Source organism: Anabrus simplex, chromosome 2 (assembly GCF_040414725.1).
Source record: "Anabrus simplex isolate iqAnaSimp1 chromosome 2, ASM4041472v1, whole genome shotgun sequence".
Taxonomy (NCBI): Eukaryota; Metazoa; Arthropoda; class Insecta; order Orthoptera; family Tettigoniidae; genus Anabrus; species Anabrus simplex.
In genome coordinates this window covers 23,970,756-23,996,644 of record NC_090266.1, presented here as the reverse complement: position 1 = coordinate 23,996,644, position 25,889 = coordinate 23,970,756, and positions in this window count along the sequence as shown.

The window sequence follows — 25,889 nt, the reverse complement described above, 5'->3', positions numbered from 1 at the left end:
TAATTATTGACGATGAGGTCGAAGAAATTTGTGACATAGTTATCATCCATAAACGATGAACTCAGTCTTGTCCAGTTAAAAAATAACAATAATAAAGATGGTGAGAGAGACTGGTACTTGAGACAATAATTCAAATGCCAGAGGGGCATCCTTAATAGAAATCATTCTCTTCATTTAAGAATGAAATAAAGAACGTCTGGAAATCCCTAAGATCGGTTTCCATGTGATACTGTATATACCACCATAATGATTCATGATGTTCAGCCCCCGTAGCAAGACCTCTGGAATCTTGGTATAATTAAGGCAGTCGAATCGGTATGTGCCATACGGTGGTTGTAAGGCATGGACCCTTAATTAAATCGGTGTGACCTGCGACTATATCATGGACCGACATCAGGGGAGCAGTGGGAGTTCTAAATCCGCTGAGTCAGCATTTTTTGCTGAGTCAGCACCCGAGGTCATTGACTCCTAGTAATGTACCTAGGCGGGTTCTGACCCCGAGGTCATTGACCAGGGGTCATTGAACCCTAGTATAGTAGACGAGCTAGGCCGACTTGTGGATTTTGCATAAGAGAGCAAGCCTAAACTCACAGTCACCATCTTAACGGGCGTAACCTCACTTTAACGGCTAGTTGTCCTACCTGACGCCAAAGAGAGCAAGCCTTACCTCACATCCGCCATCTTGAAGGGACTTATTATTTTTTATTTTTTTATTTTTTATTTGATTGATAAATAGAGTTCCAGAGAGCAAGAGCTCTGTCAAGAGGAACAATACATAGATAATCACAACAATGGCGGATTAACGCATAAGGTCTAAAAGTGAAAGAGTAATAATAGTGGTCTTACATATACTTTAAGTATCACAATTTACCTAATGGCTAGGATTATATTAAGTGGATTATTATCAGAGTAACAGTACAGGAGGAACAACTTTTTGACTTTTAAGATTTGGAAATGAAAATATCAGAGAAATAACTGCTCAGCCATTCATCTAAGATATAACAGTCATGCTGGATATCTGCAACTATTTCATCTTCAGAATTTGATGAATAGAACAGTGAAGTATCATCTGCCAAAAGTGATATTTTACCCTTAAAAGAACACAGGGCTATGTCATTAATATATATAGGAAACAAAATTGGACCCAATATGGAACCTTGTGGTACACCAAAGCAGATCTTTTGTAGCTCACTTTTATTCATGCCAATCTGAACATATTGTTGTCGATTTGATAAGAAATCCTTAAACCAGAGCAGCGAGGGACCTCTCACACCTGCCTTTTCCAGTTTGTATATCATAAGTTCATGGCTAACAGTATCAAAAGCCTTTTTTACATCAATAAACAGCCCAGCAGTCTTGTAACCTTTATCAATATAATTTTGAAGCTCAATTATAATGTCCATTAAGGCAGGATTCACCCCAGCCTTTTCTCTGAAGCCATATTGAAATCTGGAAAAATAATTGCATTTTTCGAGGTAACTTATAAGCCAAACTTTGACAACAGTTTCTAAGATTTTAGATAATTGAGGTAGTACTGAGATGGGTCGGTAGTTTCCAGGGTCGGATCTATCATTCTGTCTGTGTATGGGAACCACTCTAGAGATCTTTAATGAATCAGGGACAATGACTTTTGCCAAAGAGCAGTTGATAAATTCAGATATTGGACCAGAGAGTGATCTATTACAGATTTTGAGAAGTTTACTGGAAATACCATCACTAGCAACTGAGCGAGCATGTTTGAGAGAATTGATTATTGTAGACACTTCTTCTGGAGAACATGGTTCTAGGAAAAGGGAATTAGGATGATTATTGATTGTAGCAGTATGTTCAGGATGTGGAACAATATTTGAAGATAGTGTGGCAGGGATTGAGATAAAATGATTATTCAGGGCATTACAAATGTCACTTTTGTCTTCAAAACATTCATTCCCTAGCTTGATACGTGCAATATTGATTGTTGACTTTGAAGGTTTACCAAGAACTTCGTTTATGAGTTGCCAGGTGTGTTTAGTGTTGTGTAGATTGTTTTTAAATTGATTATCATAGTACGACTTCTTGAGAGTCCTTTTCAGGGTTGTAACTCTATTGCAGTAACTTTTATATTCTTCTTTAATTATACTGTTGTGTGGGTGTTTTCTCAATTTACTGTAGAGAAGTGCTTTATGCCTGCAGAGTGATGCAAGTTCTGGTGTGTACCATGCATTCAAAATGGTGTTTGCATTTTGATGATGAAATTTTATAACTGTCGATGCATAGTCAAGACCACTTTGAATGTATCTGGTTAAAGCAGCATATGAAGCATTTATGTCCCCACCATCTACCCACTGGAATTGGTGTTGCTCAAAATATGATCTAGCCCTTTCATAATCTATATGTTTATATGAGTGTCGTTTTGGCTCACTGGGAGTAGGCCTATAATTAGATGTTTTTGAAATATCTAAACTAAAGAGCAAGAGATTATGGTCACTCATATCATCAATTATGTTATGTACAGACCAGTTATTAAGTTTTATGCTGCATAGAAAGTGGTCGATTAGTGAATTGTTCGAACTCAGCCTGGTAGGGTATGTTGTGTTACAGTTTTTAAGGCCATAGCTCTGCATGAACGATTTATATTCATTAGTTAATACTGCAAGTCTAAGCATGCACAACTCTGATGACGTCATCGCTGCAACACGTGCACACTCTTGCCTTTGCGATGCATGTTTAAACTTGTTCGATAGAAGGAGGAGGAGGTTATAACAGCCAATGCATAGCAGCCATCTTGTGCAGCCTCTATCTTGTGCAGTAGCCTCTAGGAGGAGGAAGAGGTAATGTATACCCTCTTTCTTGTGCAGTAGCCTCTAAGCTAGATTTATGTTAAAGATGCAAGATGCCCTTCCCGACGCCAATTGCACAAGATGGCGGCTATACACGGGCTCTTATGAGACGGCTTAAGGGCGCTAGAGCAAGATTGCGGCTATTTAATTGCACAAGATGGCGGCTACACACAGCTCCTTATGGGACGGCCTAGGGGCGCTTGCGCAACATGGGTGCTATACGTAGGCACTTATGAGACGTTCTAGGGGCTTAGCCTCTAAGCTTGCTTTCTTCATAAGCACACATCTTTGTTCACAAACAAGAGCACGTAGAATTTCAAATTTCCCGCCACCACGTGCTTAATGTGGCACCCATGAGGATTTAGCCCCGTCATAATAACAGCACGATGCTCTCTTGTTTATGCTTGCAGCGTAGCTAAGTCCCGCGCTATATACTTTACTTCCGCCAGGGTAGCAGTAAGCCATGTGCATGTAGTTAAAAATAGCAGCTGACAGCTACAAGTCTAAGCATGCACAACTCTGATGACGTCATCACTGCAACACGTGGACACTCTTGCCTTTGCGATGCATGTTTAAACTTGTTCGATAGAAGGAGGAGGAGATTATAACAGCCAAAGTATAGCAGCCATCTTGTGCAGCCTCTATGTTGTGCAGTAGCCTCTAGGAGGAGGAAGAGGTAATGTATACCCGCTTTCTTGTGCAATAGCCTCTAAGCTAGCTTTCTTCATAAGAGCAGCCGCCATCTTATGCAGTGGCCTGTAAGCTAGCTTTCTTCATAACAGCATGTGTATAGACGCTATCTTGTGCAGTAAGCCCCTCAGCCCGCTTTAGCAGCCGCCATCTTGCGCAAGCGCCCCTAAGCCGTCTCATAAAAGCAGTCGCCATCTTGCGCAATAGCCTCTAAGCTAGCTTTCTCCATAAGAGCCTGTGAATAGCGGCCATCTTGTGCAAGCGGTCCTAGGCCGTCACATAAGGAGCTGTGTATAGCCATCATCTTCTGCAATTAGATAGTCGCCATCTTGGGCAAGCGCCTATAGCCGTTGTCATTCTCCATCAGAGCCTATGTATAGTAGCCATCTTGTGCAAGCGCCTCTAGGGAGTCTCATAAGAGCCCATGTATATCCGCCATCTTGTGCAATTGGCGTCGGGAAGGGCAGATTGCCGTAAAAGTCCCTTCAAGATGGCGGATGTGAGGTTAGGCTTGCTCTCTTTGGCGTCGGGAAGGGCAACTAGCCGTTAAAGTGAGGTTACGCCCATCAAGATGGTGACTGTGAGTTTAGGCTAGCTCTCTTATGCAAAATGCACAAATCGTCCTAGACCTTCTACTATACTATCTCTCTCTCTCTCTCTCTCTCTCATGGTGGTATAGACGCGAGTGTGAGCCTCTCCAGTATTTATCTTTGTGAAGGTGTCCTAAGACCGTGTTAAGTATATATCAAGTTTGCATTCAGTGGTGCTTTAACTTGTGCATGTGCAGAAGTACTTTACTTGGAAGAAGGTATCGTGATTCGTAAGTAATTTGTAAACGTTTTTTGAATTACAATGAGTGACTCACGTAAACAAGTGAAGGCTAAAGCCCGTATCGCCCAGCCCGCGAGCAGTAGTGCCACCCCACTCTCTAAAGGCAAGGAAATAAACAGTGACAGCCCACGCTCTCATGTGGCAACTGCTGAAACCACGCGAGAACAAGTGAAGAACATCAACCGTCCTCTAAATTCAGAGAACAGTGCTGCCAACATCTTGACCTGCGATGATGAGTGCACCCGATCGGACACGTTGCAAACCAGCGTAAGCAGGGAGGTTATAGATACTACGGTGTCACTAACGGTGGATAACCTCATTAAGAACAGTTCACTCCTTGACGAACTTTTAGACAGAGTAGCCGATAAGGTCATACAGAAACTTAAAGAAAGTATTGATTTTAATACTGATGTAATCAGAGAATTAAAATGTGAACTCACCAAACGTGACGAGGCAATAAATGATCTTCAACGGCAGTTGGACGATAGGACAGATGAGCTGGAAAGTTATCAACGTCGGAACAGTTTACGTATATTTGGAGTACCTGAAACTTCAGGTTAAGACACGGACAAGCGCATTCAGGAGATTGCCACTCGGATCAATGTTCCACTTGATCCGGCGATGATCGACCGTTCGCACAGATTTGGTGCCAGAAGTCACAACAAAACCAGGCCCATCATTGTGAAATTTGTTTCATACGCCTACCGAAATGCAGTCTTCAAATCAAAGAGGCTGTTAAAGAATAGTGGTATAACCATACGAGAGGACCTAACTAAGACCCGTACTGACATTCTCAAACGTGCTGTAAGCCATTTCGGACAAAATTCAGTGTGGACTATGGATGGTGTTATAATGGTGCGCGCTGGTGATGTGAAACATCGAGTGAAGACGGAACGGGACCTCGAGGAACAGAAGAAACGCTACCCAGCTCCACTGAAATGATGCGGCGCGATAATTCGTATTCCTGTGCATCACTTGATTACTGGAATTACCTCGGACGAGAAGTAAAGATAATTCTAGTGAGGCTAACAATTCAAAAGTTTCTCTTTCGCAACCATTCTATTTAGTGTAGTATATTAGTTATAATTTCTTTTACATTTAGAAATAATTGCTAACGCGATTGATTTTATACACATTTTCTACACATTTTTTTCTCACTTCATCACATAATTTCCAAATCCTGAAATTATTCTTATATTGATATAGGCTACTAAAAACATCATACTTCTTGAACGATCTGTTAGTTATCTATTGTGTTTAACCTTTTGTACTATATTGTACTCATGACAAGTAATGAGTGTGTCTTATCTGACTTACTACACGGTGTTAGTATGAGAAACACAAGAAATCTTAAGGTCATTCATATCAATTCTCAGTCTCTTGTTGACTCCTCCCATATATCTGAGTTTCGGCACATTTTTGGCAAGAGTTCGTTTGATATTATCGCAGTAAGTGAAACATTTCTTAAACCTTCAGTACCAGATTCTGCCGTCTGTCTCGATGGGTATAATATTTTCCGTAATGACAGAATAAACAGAGCCGCTGGTGGTGTTGCAGTTTACTTGAAGAACAGCATAAAATGTAGTGTACTTAGCAAATCTCCTGGAGAGTACAGTAAGAAACCTGAGTACATAATCCTTGATATAGCCCTTTCAGACACTAAAATTCTTTTCGCTTGTATATATCGTCCACCAAAAGTAGGGTTCATGGATACATTCTTGAACGATATGTATTCTCATGTTATGAATTATAAATACGTATTCGTTGTGGGCGATGTTAATGCTCGTTTCGGAACTGGGACGTTTGAAAGAAATAACATACGCGATGTGCTCAACGCTTGTAACCTCGACTGCCTTCCATTCAATCCAACCTTTCATACTGCCACTTCCGATAGCACTCTTGACATAATCTCATCCAACTGCAATGAGTTGGTAGTAGAATACGGACAGGAACCAGCTGCCGGTTTTTCTGGTCATGACTTGCTGTATGCTGTATTCAATTTATCCGCGCCAAAGCAAATTCCGAAAAATATTCTTGTTCGGGGCTTCAGTAAATTTGACGTAAACAAGTTTCGTGCTGACGCTGAATTACTACCCTGGAATGTGTTTTTCCAGTCTAATGACATAGATCAAAAAGTCTCTCTCTTCAACAGCTTTGTACTTTTTCTTTATGACAAGCATGCGCTCCCAAAAAGAATTCTCGTAAAACACCAGTCAACACCATGGTTCAATAAGCGTATTAAGGAATTGATAAGTAAACGGGACAGAGCTAGGAAGAAATTTATTAAAACAAAACTTCCAGATGATTACGAGCAATTCAGGGTCTTGCGTAATGAGACAAAACAAGTCATTAGAAACCCTAAAGTGAAGTATACGTACAACATCTTCCGTAACTGTAAGAGCACCTCAGCTTCTTGGCGTGCTGCAAAATCACTTGGTATTGGAGTCAGTCACTCTCAAGATAGCCAGATGCCTGTTACTCCATCCGAATTAAGTGAATATTATATGGCATCAGTCTCTAACTTCAACTCTCCGAAAGTATCAGAAACTACCAAACATTATAGATCTGTCACTCCAAGTAACAGAGATAAATTCTATTTCATGTACGTACACCCTTCACAGGTAGAAAAAGCAGTCAGATCAATTCGAACTAAAGCTAAAGGTCCAGATAATATCTCAATATCCATTATTTCTGATTGCATTGACATATTTCTTCCTGCCCTTGTGCATTTATTTAACTTCTCTCTACAGAATGGAGTGTATCCCTCAGAATGGAAGCGTGCCAATGTACGTCCTGTGCCCAAAAAGAAAATACCAACAGTCTGTAGTGATTTTAGGCCTATCAATATCCTCTGTGCACTTAGTAAGGCATTAGAAAGAATTGTTCATGAGCAGATATGTGAATATCTGTCTAAATATCACATCCTAAATCCCTACCAATCTGGCTTCAAGAAAGGCCATAGTACTACTACGGCTCTGCTGAGAGTTACGGACGATATACGCGCGGCAATCGATAAGAGGCAGCTTACTATCTTATGTCTCTTTGATTTCTCTAAGGCATTTGACTCTGTTAATCATGAGTTGTTTCTTGCAAAGTTGAAGTCAATTGGTTTCTCGCAGAGTGCTCTGTCTTGGTTTGAATCATATCTATCAAGTAGATCACAAATAGTTACGTCTGTTGACGGGCGATCCTCTATCTGGGAATCAGTAAACTGTGGCGTACAACAAGGATCAGTCCTCGGTTCTTTATGTTTTTCTATTTATATTAATGACATTTCTGAAGTCTTTAAAAGTAGTACTTTTCACATGTATGCTGATGACGTACAAGCTTACTTCCACTTCAGTCCCACTAACGCACCTTCTTGTACAATGCATTTCAACCATGATATCTCTCGATTGATCGAATGGAGCGCAAATCATAACCTCCAATTAAATGTGGCTAAGACCCAGCTTATTTGCATAGGTTACTCAAAACTCCTGAAAACTGTTGACCTCAAATCCCTCCCACCAATAAAATTCCAGATTCAGATATCCATTATAGTGACACCGTTAACAATCTAGGACTCATTTTCGACAGAACCCTATCCTGGTCTGATCATACGTCAAATGTGATCAGAAAAGTTGTGTCATCCATGCATATTTTGAAACGTAACGTGTCATGTACACCACCTTTTATGCGGAAACTACTTGTTCAAAGTCTTATATTCCCCATAATTGACTATGGATCAGTCGTATACAACGACTTATCTGAAACTTTGAACATACAACTACAGAGGGTGCAAAACACATGTGTTCATTACGTGACAAATGCCAGGCGTGATGAACACATAACACCCTATTACATACAGCTGCAATGGTTGAAACTCCATGAACGACGGGAAATATCAGTAGCCGTTGCTACGCACAAAATACTCAAACTGAAGACCCCACCCTACCTATATAACGCATTTAAATCTATGGAGTCAGTACATAACAGAGATAATAGGTTTACAGAAACTACCCTTCAAATTCCCCTTCATCGTACCACTAAATTAAACAAATCTTTTGTTTGCACTGCATCCCGTATCTTCAATGTCTTTAATCTTCACCGTTTCGCAAATGACAGGAACTGCACCCAACTAAAGCAGTCCTTAACATCTATCTTCCTGGAGGAGTACGCAAGGGGCTGAGATCAGGTATTCTTGAGTAAATAATAAGAAATATGTATATTTCTAAGAAAATTGTTTCTGTTTTTTATTTTCCTGAGATTCTTGTAGCGTAATGTATTAAAAAATCGAATGATATACTTTATTACTTCTTATATGATTTATGTTTTAATTTTATTGGAATTGGTGTCTGTATTTTAATTTTTAGGTTTAATTTTTAAGTTTAATGTTTAATTTAATATTTTAATATTATAAAATGTAGTTAGTATATTCATAAACTTGTATTGTGTTATAAGTAGACGCTACATACAGGGGCTTTTCAGCCTCAGTGGCATGTATATCATCATAATCAATAAATTCAAATTCAAATTCAATTCAAATACTAGGGGTCAATGACCTCGGGTCAATGACCTTGGGGTCAGAACCCGCCTATATACATTACTAGGGATCAGTGACCTCTGGTGCTGACTCAGCAAAAAAATACTGACTCAGCGAATTTAGAACTCCCACTGCTCCCGTACTGACATCTAACTTTGTGATTTACGTTAAAATCATTGTGGATGATGACTTCAAGGAAGATGGTAGACGGCCCGAAGCTAAGTCACTGAGGTTGATGACTCAATGACCATCCAATTTTCTAAGCTGAAGGCTGAACACAATTAAGTTACAGTAGTTGATGACCGAGGATTCTACATTAATATATTCCCAGCACATCTGATGCTCAACAAATCAAAATCAAAGTAATAATAACAACAACAACAACAACAAACGCTCACAACAGTTGCGGCCGTAAAGTCCCTTTGCCATGGGACATGTGCCCTTAATCGTTACGTTAATAAGTTGTGATTTCCCAGCAAATAAAACTAAGATGTCCAACCCTCAATAACATCAGATAATATCACTATCGAATCTCAAATTTTGACATTCCTGAAAATGGTTATTCCAACATATCGTACCATCGTCTCATTTCCGTCGCTTGGATGATGAATTTAACTTTCTACTACAACGAGTCTGTTCTAAATAATGAAATCTCATCCTATACATTTTACTGCAAATGATAAATTTTAGTTACTGTTTCTTTCTAGCAGTAAGCTGGCCCGACCACCTAACAGCTGACTGGAATAATGGTTATACGAGCTCACGAGCTCCCCCCCAATATCTCTAAACAAAACACACATGCTACCTTAACATGCATCAAATAAAAACCTCGCCTCGCTGGTAATTCACATGAAATATAATTATTGACCCACATAGATTATGCGAACAGATTTAAATTGAAACGTCACTCAAATGTTCTTCTCTATCACGATCCGGCGGCTTCACGTGGAATCCTAATTTTGGACTGACCCTATTCCCATCTCAATAAATTATACAAACATAACTCCTCGGGTTTCCCACACTGAAATCCTGGCATCAGCACTACAGGATTTCAACAACCTGATCCATATTCCTTCATTCCGTCCCATTTTCTTAAGGCTTGAAACACTCGCTATCACAAATTCTATACACGACAATATTATGGAATAGCTGTCTTGGGTGACCCACAATGCTGTTACATAAAACACTCTGTGACAACTAACCATCTCTCCTCGCATACCTGTGATAATATTTCCAAACCGAAACTCGCAATTTGACCTACAAAAATGTTACCGTTATTTTCCTCTCATCAATTCTACACAGATTTCAACAGACTTTGGAACAGCAATCACCTGTAACAAATTTTACTGGTCTCGCGTTGTAACTTCCCTTGACTGAATTTACGGCGCCGAACACAACTATGTGTCTTCATCGCCAGCTGACACTCCACTATTACTGCACACTCGCTTTAAATCAATAACCAAGGATTGCGCTTACATGAATTTCATCTCTACACCGAACAGAATTTTATGTGAAATTAATGTCTTAACTTTGGCAAACAACAAATAAAGAAAATAAACGTACGGAAATGTTACTATCAAATCTACTGCTATATAACACTTCACACGCTACATTCCGGATTATCCATGAAACATGAAAAAATGACCTCTTGTCATATTCCTCTGACATTTTCACTAAATAAAAGGGTGACCAAATTGCGTCACAGATACACAAAAAGATATTGTGACATAAAGGTGTTTATAAAGGTGGTAGTTCGCATACCTGTAGTCGTACTTCGTGTCCCATCATTACGGGCTCACTTTATTTAGCCATCTCGACAGATAGTGGATTTTCAAAACATATTTTTCCCTTCTCTGCCTTTGTTATCATTCACCTGAAAATAATGACATAAACAAAAATTGCTCTTAACACGTTCTCTTCCCCGCGGACCGAACCTGTTCGTTAAAACACCGATCCGCACACGCAAACGAAGTTAAATAAATAAATGTTGCTTAACTCGACTTCAGGACTTCGCCATTACAATGGCCGTCTTTTTCCTAGATAGGTATTTACATGACGGTTCCACATGGGAATACCGTTAACTTGACTGACAATCTTTCTCCACTTGGAGATTATATTATATAGCCGCCTTTGGCCACACTGCCCTCCTCGTGGGAACTTACTCTATACATTTATTATTACTGTTCTTCTGAGTAGCGTGTGGTCACTTCGAATTTTCTGAACACAATGCGGGGTTGCAAAATGGCGCTTACTACCACTCTCATTGCATCTGCATTTACCGCCAAAAATTTACAGACACATTTTTATACCCCATAAAAATGTACTTACGGCAGATCACGACGTAACACATAGTTGTTTATTTTAGTAGCGGTGTTGATCATATGCATTTAAGGGTTCCTCCTACCCAACTGAATTGTTAAATTACCTCATAAGATGGCCACTATATTTGGTCGATGTAACAGAGTTCGAACGAACAGGCGCGTCTTTCGACAAATTTCCTTCTGGAGTGGTCTAAAGTCTTTATAATTATTGGCCAAATTGTTTCACTTACAATTTCCTGAACTTTACTACGGCAGTTTCCTCCCCAACTCACCTTAAAATATACGTTTATTAGAAAAAATTATCCCGACCTATCCCTGCACATTCTACACGCGCGGGTGACGTCATTCCTTTAGCGTGAGAATGAGAATCACAACCTGTATCTCCACGTGCCTTCTCATGACTTGTAATTTATATGGGACCTGATGTAATGGCTTTAGGACTCTGGCTCCTTATGACTCAAGGGCCATGGGTTCCGTATATATAAGTGTATCATATATTGCTTTATTATATAATTATTAGTAGTAGTTTTTGTTAATAATGTATTTATATTGTGAATATTGTAATATTATTATTGTTAATATTATGGCAAGAGGGCTGGTATGTGTTTGAAATGGCACATGCAGCTCACCTCCAATGGGGGTGTGCCTGAAAAGAGCTGCACCACCTCGGGATGAGGACACGAGTTCATTTCATTGTTAATATTGTATTTATTATAATATGCATTGGAAGTACTTAAGTAATGACTCTGTTGATGATAATTAAACAAATAAAATCAATTTCCCGATAGCTGGATTGGGTTAATGTGAACTGTAAGCTGGCCCAGCGTGTTCCACAGAATTTACATATCAGGATATATTTTCTGCCGAGGGAGCTAAATAACGTTGTCTACAAGAACGTACAGACTACAACGGACGATGCATTCGAGTGGTCTTTATTGACATTTCTTCTGAAGTGCTATGTCGGTTGTAGCGATCTTTGCGCGAAACGCTGTAATTATCTACATTTTTAAAACAACTAATATATGCCGGCCAAGTGGTCTGTGGCATGTCAACTTGAGCAGGCACAACACCCAAATGAGAATCTGATGCTCTGTTTCGACTAGGGTCCTCGAAAAAAAAACTCTTGTGTTTGAAATCGCCTGTACGTTCATTTTATTTTTGCTGATAGTCACTTTTTAAATACAAAAGTTATAAACTTAGTAGTTAGTAGTTGAAGGCTGCTTTTCGAAAATTGCTGGAATATGATCCCCCGAATACACTTCCATTCTTGGAAAACATCACGTCAATTAGACACCTCATTTCGGATCGATCTCGGTGGTAGTTTTAGGTGATCAACCGAACAGACAACGGGGACTCCAGCCGTCAATTGAACAATCCAAAGTGGATTCGATGCTGCTTGAAATGATATTTTATAATCTATGAAGTAATAATAATGATGATAATAACAATAATTTTTTTTGCTAGTTGCTTTACGTCGCACCGACACAGATACGTCTTATGGCGACGATGGACAGGAAAGGGCTAGGAGTGGGAAGGAAGCGGCCGTGGCCTTAATTAAGGTACAGCCCCAGTATTTGCCTGGTGTGAAAATGTGAAACCACGGAAAACCATTTTCAGGGCTGCCGACAGTGGGGTTCGAACCTACCATCTCCCGAATACTGGATACTGGCCGCACTTAAGCGACTGCACCTATCGAGCTCGGTATTATTATCTCGTGCGACCATTGGTAACATGGTGCAGCTCTCGTATGGCAGACACTACGACGGTAATGGGTGGAATGCGCCGTGTATAACTGCGTGTCAGTGAGGTTGAGTAAAGTGTTGCTTGTGGTAGTGAGTTGCAGGAATGCTGAACACGGCACGACTCAAGGGAATTAACCACTTAACATTAAAGTCCCAGACTCAGCTGGGAGTCGAACCCGAGGCCCTCTAAACAAATGGCCAGTACGCTGAAATTTTACACACGGAACAGAATGATATAGAAGTGAAATCCAAAGTTTCAATTGTGCCGGTAAAGCACTGCTAATGTCATTAATATTGAACTGTCTATTTCAACAATATGCCTTTGCTGGCCAGATGTAGTGTTTACAGTGCACTATGTCTTCTGGTATGGGCTACATCAAATTTGTTACTTTCATTGATCTGTCTTTATCTCATCCTTGGCTTTGACAATATGAAAATGACTGAGGTACGAGTGATGCTAGTAATACCATTGCTTATGCAGCCAGTCCCTGTTATGAATGGTGTGAAAATATCGCTCGTAGGGTCGGTTGGTGCATGCATTTCAGTGCCTTGGCAGACTGATATGTAATAGCAAAGGCTGGCTGGGTGAGGAAAGCAACGGGAAACTACCTCACTCCTCGTTTCCCTACTACGCCTCTTCAGTGACGCCTAGGCTATTTATAACAGCTGTTGGCGGAGCTGCAGAGGATCATACCAGCCTTCGGGCTTAAAACCCATCATACGTACATTCTAACATATTATTCATCCTTTCAACTACACTGTGCAGAAGGTAATTTTAGCAAATATTTGGTAATAACATTAAACCTGAGGATTTCGTTTGGGAAGGGAAGACATTGAATGTACCGCTACCTCCCATGTCCATGAGCAGGCTCACGAAGGAGGCTACCCTTCCCATAAGATCTTTTTACTTTAAAATTTACAATTTTCCGCCAATCATAAATATTGTTGAACTACATCATGCTTACCTTATCAAATGGATGACACAGCCTAATAACCCTACTTTTATAATCTTTCCTTCTATCGCATTTGTTTTAAATTATTACAAAATCAGATTCTCGAGCACTTATACCACAAATGGAGTGATTACCTTAGAGACAGGATAGATTCAATCAGCCAATAAATCACTGACAACTGATTTGCAGTCCTCAGGATGCAGAATCCCTAATATTTTTATACCTAGTCTTTTCTTAGATAAGTGCACCGAATTAGAATATTTATCGAACACCTCCCTCGGTAAATTATTCCAAACACAAACACCTCTTGTCACAAAATAATATTTGCCTCAAATTTGTCTTCTTCAATTCCAACTTTATCTTCAATTCTGATATTTCTTACTGTTAAAATCCATTCACATATATTCACACATACATACATACATACATTATCATTATAGACTGTTATGCATTTCAGCGCTCAGTCTGCAAGACTCTGAGAATTTACTAAATGTCGCCACAATCCTCGATTTGCAACTATTGTTGTGGCCTCATTTAGTTATATACCTCGTATCTTTAAATCGTTACATACCGAGTCCAACCATCGTCGTCTTGGTCTACCTCTACTGCTCTTGCCCTCCATAGCAGAGTCCATTATTCTCCTAGGTAACCTATCCTCCTCAATTTTCCTCACATGACCCCACCACCGAAGCCGGTTTATGCGTACCGCTTCATCCATCGAGTTCATTCCTAAATTAGCCTTTATCTCCTCATTCCGAGCACCCTCCTGCCATTGTTCCCACCTGTTTGTACCAGCAATCATTCTTGCTACTTTCATGTCTGTTACTTATAACTTATGAATAAGATATCCTAAGCCCACCCAGCTTTCGCTCCCGTAAAGCAAAGTTGGTCTGAAAACAGACCGATTTAAAGATAGTTTCGTCTGGGAGCTGACTTCCTTCTTACAGAATACTGCTGATCGCAACTGCGAGCTCACTGCATTAGCTTTACGACACCTTAATTCAATCTCACTTACCATATTACCATCCTGGGAGAACACACAACCTAAATACTTGAAATTATCGACCTGTTCTAGCTTGGTATCAACAATCTGACATTCAATTCTGTTGAATTTCTTACCTACTGACATCAATTTAGTCTTCGAGAGGCTAATTTTCATACCATACTCATTGCACCTATTTTCAAGGTCCAAGATATTAGACTGCAGGCTTTCGGCACAATCTGCCATTAAGACCAAGTCGTCAGCATAGGCCAGACTGCTTACCACATTTCCACCAAACTGAATCCCTCCCTGCCATTTTATACCTTTCAGCAGATGATCCATATAAGCTACGAACAGCAAAGGTGAAAGATTACAGCCTTGTCTAACCCCTGTCTACCCTGAACCAAGAACTCATTCTACCATCGATTCTCGCTGAAGCCCAATTGTCAACATAAATGCCTTTGATTGATTTTAATAATCTACCTTTAATTCAATAGTCCCCCAGTATGGCGAACATCTTTTCCCTCGGAACCCTGTCATATGCTTTCTCTAGATCTACGAAGCATAAACACAACTGCCTATTCCTCTCGTAGCATTTTTCTATTACTTGGCGTATACTGAAAATCTGAACCTGACAGCCTCTCTGTGGTCAGAAACCACACTGGTTTTCATCCAACTTATTTTCAACGACTGATCGCACCCTCCTTTCCAAGATGCCCGTGAATACTTTGCCTGGTATACTAATCAATGAGATACCGCGATAGATGTTACAATCCTTCCTGTTCCCTTGCTTATAGATAGGTGCAATTACTGCTTTTGTCCAATCTGAAGGTACCTTAGCAGCACTCCTTGCTAATTTTACTACTCTATGAACCCATTTCATCCCTGCTTTCCCACTATACTTCACAATTTCAGGTCTAATTTCAACTAATCGTGCTGCCTTATGACAATGGAGTTTATTTACCATCCTTTCCACTTCGCCAAGCATAATTTCACCTACATCATTTTCCTCCTCCCCATGAGGTTGGCTGTTCACAACACCACCAGGATGATTTCCTTTTACATTGAGAAGATTTTCAAAATATTCCCTCCACCTCTCCAGTGATTCTCTGGGATCTATTATGAGTTCACATGAATTACGCAAAACACTACTCATTTCTTTTTTCCCTCTCTTCCTAAGATTCTTTATTACTGTCCAGAAAGGTTTCCCTGCTGCTTGACCTAGCCTTTCCAGGTGGTTACCAAAATCTTCCCAGGACTTCTTTTTGGATTCAACAACTATTTGTTTTGCTCTGTTTCTTTCATCTACGTACAAATCCCTGTCTGCCTCTGCCCTTGTCTGGAGCCATTTCTGATAAGTCTTCTTTGTACGTTTACAAGCTGCTCTCACTTCACCATTCCACCATGATGTTCGCCTTTTCCCACCTTTACACACAGTTGTTCCTAGGCATTCCCTTGCTGTTTCTACTACAGCATCCCTGTATGCCACCCATTCACTTTCTATATCCTAAACCTGCTTACTGTCTACTGTTTGAAACTTCTCACTAATCATATCCATGTACTTCTGTCTAATTTCCTCGTCCTGGAGATTTTCTACCCTTATTCGTTTGCAGACAGATTTCACTTTCTCTATCCTAGGCCTAGAGATACTTAGTTCACTACAGATCAGATAGTGGTCTGCATCATCGAAGAATCCGCGGAAAACTCGTACATTCCTAACACATTTCCTGAATTCGAAGTCGGTTAAGATATAGTGTAATATGGATCTTGTACCCCTAGCCTCCCATGTGTAGCGGTGAATAGCCTTTTGCTTGAAGAAAGTATTCGTAACAGCTAAACCCACACTAGCACAGAAGTCCAGCAAACGCTTTCCATTCCCATTAGCTTCCATATCTTCCGCACATTTACCAATCACTCTTTCGTATCCTTCAGTTCGATTCCCAACTCTCGCATTGAAATCGCCCATTAGCACTATTCTATCCTTGCTGTTGACCTTGACCACGATGTCACTCAATGCTTCATAAAACTTGTCAACTTCATCCTCATCTGCACCCTCACATGGTGAATACACGGACACAGTTCTGGCCCTAATTCCTAATTTATTCTTGTACTAATAATATTCTAAGCCACTGACACGTCGGAACATACCGCTAAGCCGTGCAGCTCGTCTCCTTTCCACATAATCTTCCCAGCCCAAACTTTGGTTATTTTCGCAATGCTACTCTTTTGTTGGAAATCACTCAAAACAAGTCGACCTGCTTTTCTCCGATTTTTTTTTCCAGTTCTCGAATCATTAATTCCTGGTAAGGATGCCATATGTCGGTACCATAATCTAATTGTTGTCTTACAGGAGACTTGTAAGCCTTCTCTTTTACATCCTTACTACAAAAATATAGTGATCTCATAACCATATGAAGACAGCTCTAACGTTAATTTAGAGGCCCATTTATGTGATTGCCCCAATAAAGATCCTCTTGAGCTACTTTTACTCCATGAACACAGTAATTGGAAGTGAGAGGATTTTTCCTATTAGTGAAACTCACAACTTGATTTTCCACACCGTTCACCATCATACCATTGACCTGCTATTCACCTCAGAATATTGACGAGGTATTTTGCAGTCACTCACAAGCGTGTTACTTACCTATTACTCTATATAGCATCACATCATCCGCAAAAACGCATTCAAACATTCAATACTGAACATGGGGACTTACAGCGGGCAGAAGTATTCAGTAGGTTGGTTACAGGGATAATGTCCAAATAGAGGAGGTGACTAATACTAACGTATTTACGTATTTACGTATGATAACACGTACGTTTACAATCAGATAAAAAATAAAAGTAGAAAAGCAGCTGCAATTGGCATGATTTCTGCGGATATAGACCTACTAAAGGCAATGTGTTAGGATATAGTACCATAACTGAAGTACTTACCTGATTATTGTTTGCGTGAAGGAGCTATAATACCAAACGAATGGAGAATTGCTACAGTAGCCCATGTGTACAAAAGAATGGGTGGTATACATAAAGCCGATATTTAAAGGCCAGTCTGCTTGACATGTGTTGTGTGTATGCCTTGGGGAAAGCATTCTTTCTCATTTTATCAGACATATTTACGAAATTACTAATGGTTTGGTAGAAGGTGGTTCGGTTTAAGACAGGTAATTCCAGTGAATATCAACTTGTAGGATTCCAGCTATTTATAGCAGATATTTTGGATTTAATAGATCAAACTGTCCCATCGAAGGCTTTTGATATGGTATACAATGGAGTCTACTAACTAAAATGAGGGCAATTTGATTAGACTAAATAGTGCTTGAATGGATGGCTAAATTTCTAGAAAGGTGAATTCAGTGTATTAGAGTATGCGAAGTGTTATCTGGTTGTGAAATGCTTAAGAGTGGAGTTCAACAAGGTTATATTATCGGACCTTTATGATTTCTTATATCATGAATTAGCATTTTGGAACCTCTATCGTCACTTGAACACTATTATGTCGTTGGGGGTCTGGTCATTTTCCTTACGCTCTCCTTCCGTCATTGACCTCCATACATTTCTGAATACAAGCTCCATACACCAACCCACTCTTGGTATTATGCTGTACTATAACGTTGTACATTAGTATACGGGTTGAAATTAAAAAGGAATATCTAAAATAACCACAAGTTTGCTCTATAACAGTTTACACCTCAAAGGAATAATGGCATAAATCTCGTTTATAGCCATAGGATTTGTCATGTTTTGGATGCCTTTTTAATCAAATTCCACAACACACTCATCGAGAAAGTGAACAAAATCCCACAGCAAGAAGACGTTATCGATTTTCTGCAAAACTCTATATGCACATATACTTCTAGTGCATGATAAACGTAGAGACGTAATAGGTTGAGCGCTCTTGTAACCAGAGGCCGTAAACCTGCTACCGCCAGTGGCAGAGGTTAGCTGTAGGCAGTATAACGACTGCGTAAAGTTCGACCTTTATTCCACAATATAATCAACTAGATTAAACCCAGTTACCAGTGTTTGAGTGGGTGCGCATTATTAGAATGTGAAACACTGGATTGTAGTATGGTAGAATCCACCGGCATCTTGACCGCTCTTACCACACTGTTTGGGGGTGTTGGGTCGAGAGTTTGGGTGAGAGCATGTACACACTTCAACTGGGCTCGAGGCTCAATCGAGTGACCATGACTTGGATAAGCACGAGCATATACAACATGCAGGCGTACATAAGCCCCTGTATCTACCAGAGCCAATTACAGGCACTTGGCTAATAGAAATTTAGTGTGATGAAGCTAATTGCGTTTCCTGCCACCTTCTTCGTTTGCATTGGTGTCATGAAGGAATATACGAATGCGGGCGCACTGGGACCAGATTGCCTGTAGTGAAAATTTCCGGTCCTCGTGCCCGTAACGTACAGCGCTGTCAGATGGTGTGCTGGCCTGAATGTCGATCACCCCTAGAAGTGATAAGGAGGGACAGTGACAGCACAGTCATTTGCTGCGTGACATCCTGCCAGCGCGTGTGTTTCACTTCATGGTACATTTCCCAGTAAGGATATAACAGGTAATGTCACAATTCCACGGTCCGCCCAATCGCCATATTTACCACCCATCGAACGTATCTTGAAGCACCTGTGGCACCATTTCAGCAGCTTATGAGTTAACACGATTTCAAAGAAAAGATGCAGCAAATATGGAACGTTACGTTGCTTGATGCGCTTTGCCTCCTTGCCCACTCGCATCATGTATAAAATTTTGACGCGAACGCCACTCTTGAAGTTTTCAGTTTTACACATTAATATACTCTGATATTGTAATTAGTTTCTTACGTCTACTATAGAATCAGCCATATCAAGTTTCATGTTGTTACGGCATAGTCTTCTGTGCTCGATGAAGTCTTTTACTCATCTTTGTATGACTTCAGAAGCACAGTAACTTACTAAATCATACAACAACACAATCCCAGATATATCCCATGGTTAGAGGGTATCAGTTCAAGTAGACCAAGAACAAATGATGAAAGACTGTCCGAGTGAGTTGGTGCCATATTATACTTAACTCCTCTGCTGTGAGTCCAGAGAATCGGTTCAGTTCTTAATTACATACAACAAATTCTGTACTCTGGAACTAATTTCCTGAAGTGATGAGTTCTATTCATAACATGAAATGTCATTTAAACTCATAAATCATTGAAAAATAGACATTCTAAGAACTATTCTCAAATCATATGGTACTGAAAGTAATTCAAGATTTATGAAGATATTTACTACTTGGTATGGTATAGTCATTGTTCTGACGCACGCGTTTGACTTGTACATGTAATGAAGCTCCATACCTCGCTTACACCAGTTCAATGGTTCCATCATCTCTGTATTTCAATGGCAGTCCCATCTCCTCTAACATGCGTCACAAAGACGGGTAGAAATGGAAATCACAGCCTGACGTTCCAACAAGAGGGACTGGCTCGTATGAGCATTGCACGGGGTAACTACAAGATGCGTTCAAGTAACTTCTGAGGAATAATAGGAGCAGGATTAACAGTGCTGGCGGAAGGAACGAACGTGTACTATGTTAACTGAACAGTTAACATGAACATTGGAACGAAATCATTCTTTCTGAAAAATTACTCCTTTTGGCGCGAACAAAACTTATCTTACACCAGCAGACTTGCTTCTCACAAAGCGGCCAGGGTTCAGATCCCGGCCAATGTAAGTTAGGGTTTTCAAGGGAAATGTCACGTCTCTGAGCGACGGATCAATCAATCAATCAATCAATCAATCAATCAATCAATCAATCAATCAATCAATCAATCAATCAATCAATCAATCAATCAATCAATCAATCAATCAATCAATCAATCAATCAATCAATCAATCAATCGATCAATCAATCAATCAATACTTATCTGCATTTAGGGCAGTCGCCAAGGTGGTGGATTCCCTATCTGTTGTTTTCCCAGGCTTTTCCTAAATGATTTCAAAGAAATTGGAAATTTATTGAACATCTTCCTTGGTAAGTTATTCCAATCCCTAAATCCCCTTCCTATAAATGAATATTTGCCCCAGTTTATCCTCTTGAATTTTAACTTTATTTTTATTTTTTGATCTTTCCTATTTTTATAAACGCCACACAAACTTATTCGTCTGCTATTGTCATTCCACGCCATCTCTCCGCTGACAGCTCGGAACATACCACTTAGTCGAGCAGCTCGACTTCTTTCTCCCTAAACACCCTCATAACCATGTGTAGAGATCTGTACCCTTTATTTACAATCCCATTTATGTGATTACCCCAAAGAAGATCTTTCCTTATATTAACACCTAGATACTTACAATGATCCCCAAAAGGAACCTTCACCCCATCAACGCAGTAATTAAAACAGAGAGGACTTTTCCTATTTGCGAAACTCACAACCTGACTTTTAACCCCGTTTATCAACATACCATTGCCTGCTGTCCATCTCACAACATTTTCGAGGTCACGTTGTAGTTGCTCACAGTCTAGTAACTTATTTATTAATCTATAGAGAATAACTTCATCCCCAAAAAGCCTTACCTCTGATTCCACTCCTTTACTCATACCATTTATCTATATATAAGAAAATATAAAGGTCCAATAATACTGCCTTGAAGAATTCCCCACTTAATTATTACAGGGTCAGATAAAGCTTCACCTACTCTAATTCTCTGATATCCCTTTTCTATGAATATAGCAACCCATTCGGTCACTCTTTTGTCTAGTCCAATTGCACTCAATTTTGCCAGTAGTCTCCCTTGATCCACCCTATCAAATGCTTCAGACAGGTAAATCGCGATACAGTCCATTTGACCTCCTGAATCCAAGATATCTGCTATATCTTGCTGGAATCCAACAAGTTGAGCTTCAGTGGAATAACCTTTAAATTACTGCATTGATGGGGTGAAAGTTCCTTTTGGGGATCATTGTTGGTATCTAGGGGTTAATATAAGGAAAGATCTTCATTGCGGTAATCACATAAATGGGATTGTAAATAAAGGGTACTGATCTCTGCACATGCTTATGGGGATGTTTTTGGGTTGTAGTAAGGATGTAAAGGAGAGGGCATATAAGTCTCTGGTAAGACCCCAACTAGAGTATGGTTCCAGTGTATGGGACCCTCACCAGGATTACCTGATTCCGGAACTGGAAAAAATCCAAAGAAAAGCAGCTCGATTTGTTCTGGGTGATTTCCGACAAAAGAGTAGCGTTACAAAAATGTTGCAAAGTTTGGGCTGGGAAGAATTGAGAGAAAGAAGACGAGCTGCTCGACTAAGTGGTATGTTCCGAGCTGTCAGCGGAGAAATTGCGTGGAATGACATTCGTAGAAGAATAAGTTTGAGTGGCGTTTATAAAAGTAGGAAAGATCACAATATGAAGATAAAGTTGGAATTCAAGAGGACAAACTGGGGCAAATATTCATTTATAGGAAGGGGAGTTAGTGACTGGAATAACTTACCAAGGGAGATGAAAGAATGATATCAAGTGAGTGGAGAGTTGTAATACTAGCCCCACTGTGAATGTTGAAGGTTGTTAAACATATTGCAAATAATTACGGGGCTATAAGTTGACATGTCTCATTTGTAAGTTTTGTGAAAGCATTCATTCTGATTTTATATGACATGTTTGCAAAATCACTAACTGGTTTGATATAATGCATTTCGTATTTAGGAAAGGTAATCCATCGAGGCTCAGTTTGTAGGATTCCAACGATAAAATAGCAGATAATCAGATGAAGATGACAAAAGGACAGTATCGCTCTTGATATATCCAAGGCTTTTAATGTGGTAGATCATGGGAGACTACTGACAAAACCTAGGGCTATTGGACTAGACAAACGAGTAGTTGAAAATAGAATAGTAATTTTAAGGAGGGTGTTTCACAGAGAATATTAATATTATTAATATATTTTTGTATACAAATGGCATTAGTAAAGAACTACAGCAGAATGAAGTACAAGGCTTTCTGTGAATGATGTAATACTCTATAGTGTAATAAGATCCAGTATTGTGAGCGCCTACAAAAAGGTCTCGACAATGCTGTGAGCTGCACATCAGACAAACATAAATGGGTTACAAAGTCAGTTGACAAGTTCGGTACTTTCAAATTTAATTACTGGTGTTGATGCGGTGATAGCACTTCCTAGCGACCACTGTAAGTACCTAGATATTAATATAAGGAATAATCCTCATTAAGGTGGGTAATCACGTTAATGAGTTTGTAAAGGAATGATAGAGATCTCCTCACGTAGTTATGAGGGTATTTCAAGTGAGGGAGTGTAAGTCTCTGGCATGACCCCTATTAGAATACGGTTCCTTGGTATGGGACCCAAATCAGGATTACTCTATACGAGAAGCGGAAAAGTTTCAATGGAAAGGAGTGCATTTTTAATATTGATTTATGACAAAAGAGTAGTGTTACGAAAATGTTTCAAACTTTTGGGTTGGAGTGGTGTAAAGAGACGAGCTGCTCGACTAAGCGGTATGTTACGAGGTGCGAGTGGACAGATGCCGTGGAATGACATAAGTAGGCGAATAAGCTAGAGTGTAGCTTTCAAGTTGGAATTCAAGAATATAAATTGAGTCATATATTCATTTATAGGACGAGGAATAAGATTTTGGAATACTTTTTGGAGGGAAATGTTCAATAATTTTCCAAGTGCTTTGAAATCATTTAAGAAAATTGTCGCGAAACATCTGCCAGGGAATCTTTCTCCTGTGTGACAGCCCTAAACGGAAACCGTCATTGATTGATTGATTGATTGATTGATTGATTGATTGATTGATTGATTGATTGACTTATTGATTGATTTAAACAACGATGTATCCTGCGACAATAATTAAATTGCTGTTTCCTTCAAATTGCTTGCCAATTTTATTTGGGCTATTGTCGCATGTATAATGTTATTTAACGAGCCAGTGCATTATAAAGAGTGCCAATATTAACATTGACCGTTCTAAACAAGAAATATCTAACAGCATATTAGGCCTGTGTGCACTTTGCTCCTGTTATCTGCCATTACTGACAATGGCTCATTTCATTAAACGGCCGTACAACTATCGGAAGGCCCTCAACATCCTCAATGTGTACTTAGTCGTTTAATTTCTACAACTAAATCAAGAAGGAAATATGGTAATTAGAACAAAAATGCATTATTTTCGTCTAAAGAAAAATGTAATAGTACAAATACATTTTGCTTAATTTAACAAGAGTGAAGATATTATTACCTGTGAATTTATCTCTAAAGTATACGTTGATCGTCAGCAATATTACCTCTCATCTGAGAATAAAATAGATCTCAGCTCCACCGTCCAATGAGCTCTAGTTTGACACCACTTAATTCGCAGATGGCAGTGATTCTGAGTTAGAGCCATGAACGACATAGGACATCTGGCATGGATGAGCAATGTTATGTCAAGAAGTTATGTCAGAGAAATAGAGTTACCTAAATGCAACTGGAGGCGAACGAATCCGCTGGATTTCCTTAATGTTGTGAATAAACATTTTAAAAATTGAACTAATAAGGGGTACGTGGAATGGGAAGAAGCACTGGAGATTATTGGGAATGCTGTTGTGGGGGATACTGGGTCATAGTTTGCTGTATATATGAATAATATGATGTATACAAAAGATTTTCAAAGTAAATTTACGGATAATTTTTGTAGCGAAACTATTAAGATTCGTGAGCAAACAGAGTCGCGTTTTGGAAATTCATATCACACGAGGGAGTTTCAATCACAGGATATCCTTTACCTCACGTCATGATTTGTCGTTATTTAGAAGGAGTTTCGGCTGATATTGATGTAATCAGATTATTACTATGACATTTCTCCGAAGTAGTTCGTGAAGCCGGACGCATGCAGGAAGTTAGTAAGACACAAAAGAGTAGCTTCCATGAATTATAAGAGGGAGTAGAACAAGAAACACAAACCACCCTACACGACAAGGAGAGACCAGGGTTAATAGGGAATATCAACATCGTAGTAACTTTCAGTCCCGACACACCGGTAGAAATGTACAACAGGAGTTGCCAGCAGGAAAGTCACACCGAGAGATACAACAGACTACCAGTGGATCAGGTGCAGCTAAGAGGGTGGAGCATTCAAACTAGACGCAGACTGTAATGACGGGTCACAATTCCAGTCTTATGAGCAGGTAGCTCAGAATTCTCTATTGGAGGTAATACCACATGCCATAGATATTAAAGAGGTTTTTTGTATGAAGGAGACCAGAATCATGTAGAGTCATTTGGTGAAGTAGTCAACATTGAAGTAAAATTTCGAGGGGGTACTATATTGTTTTACATTTTATTTCTTGTACGTCCGGGTATGGATCACATTTCACTTTTGAAGGTTGTGATTTGTAACTAGTGTCTTGTTCCAACGTTTGGTACAAGCACACACACAGGGGTCAACGAATGCACTCCTTATAGCCATGTCATAATAACACTGTCAGGAGCTGACAACATGGAAAGCAACCGTCAGGGACAGCACTATACGACTTGGTTCCTATGGAAAGAAGGCGTGACCACTGCATAAATTCATCGGCGCTTTGTGGCAGTCTTTGGAGAACATGCGCCGTCACGGAAAGCAGTTTAAACTGGATGGAAGGTTGGAAAACCGAGCGCACATCGGTGGACAAGGAAACCAGATCCGGAAGGAATGTGACAGTGTCAACACCAGGTAACATTGCCCGGGTCGAACAGGACATCAAAGGAAAGAAATGCATCACATTTACGCAAATGGCGGTAGCCACAGGAATTAGCCGAAACACCCTGCAGCGGACCGTGCACGGCAACTTACAGTCGGGAAAGGTGCCATCCACTTGGGTGCCTAGACTCTTGTCTGCAGACGAAAAGTGGAGGCGTGTGGACGTGTGCAGAGAAAATTTGCTACGCCATGACCAAGATCCAGCCGACTTCATGGCTAGGCTTGTGACTGGTGATGAGACATGGCTCAATTACCATGAGCCACAAACGGCACAACAATCGATGCAATGGAAGCATAGGG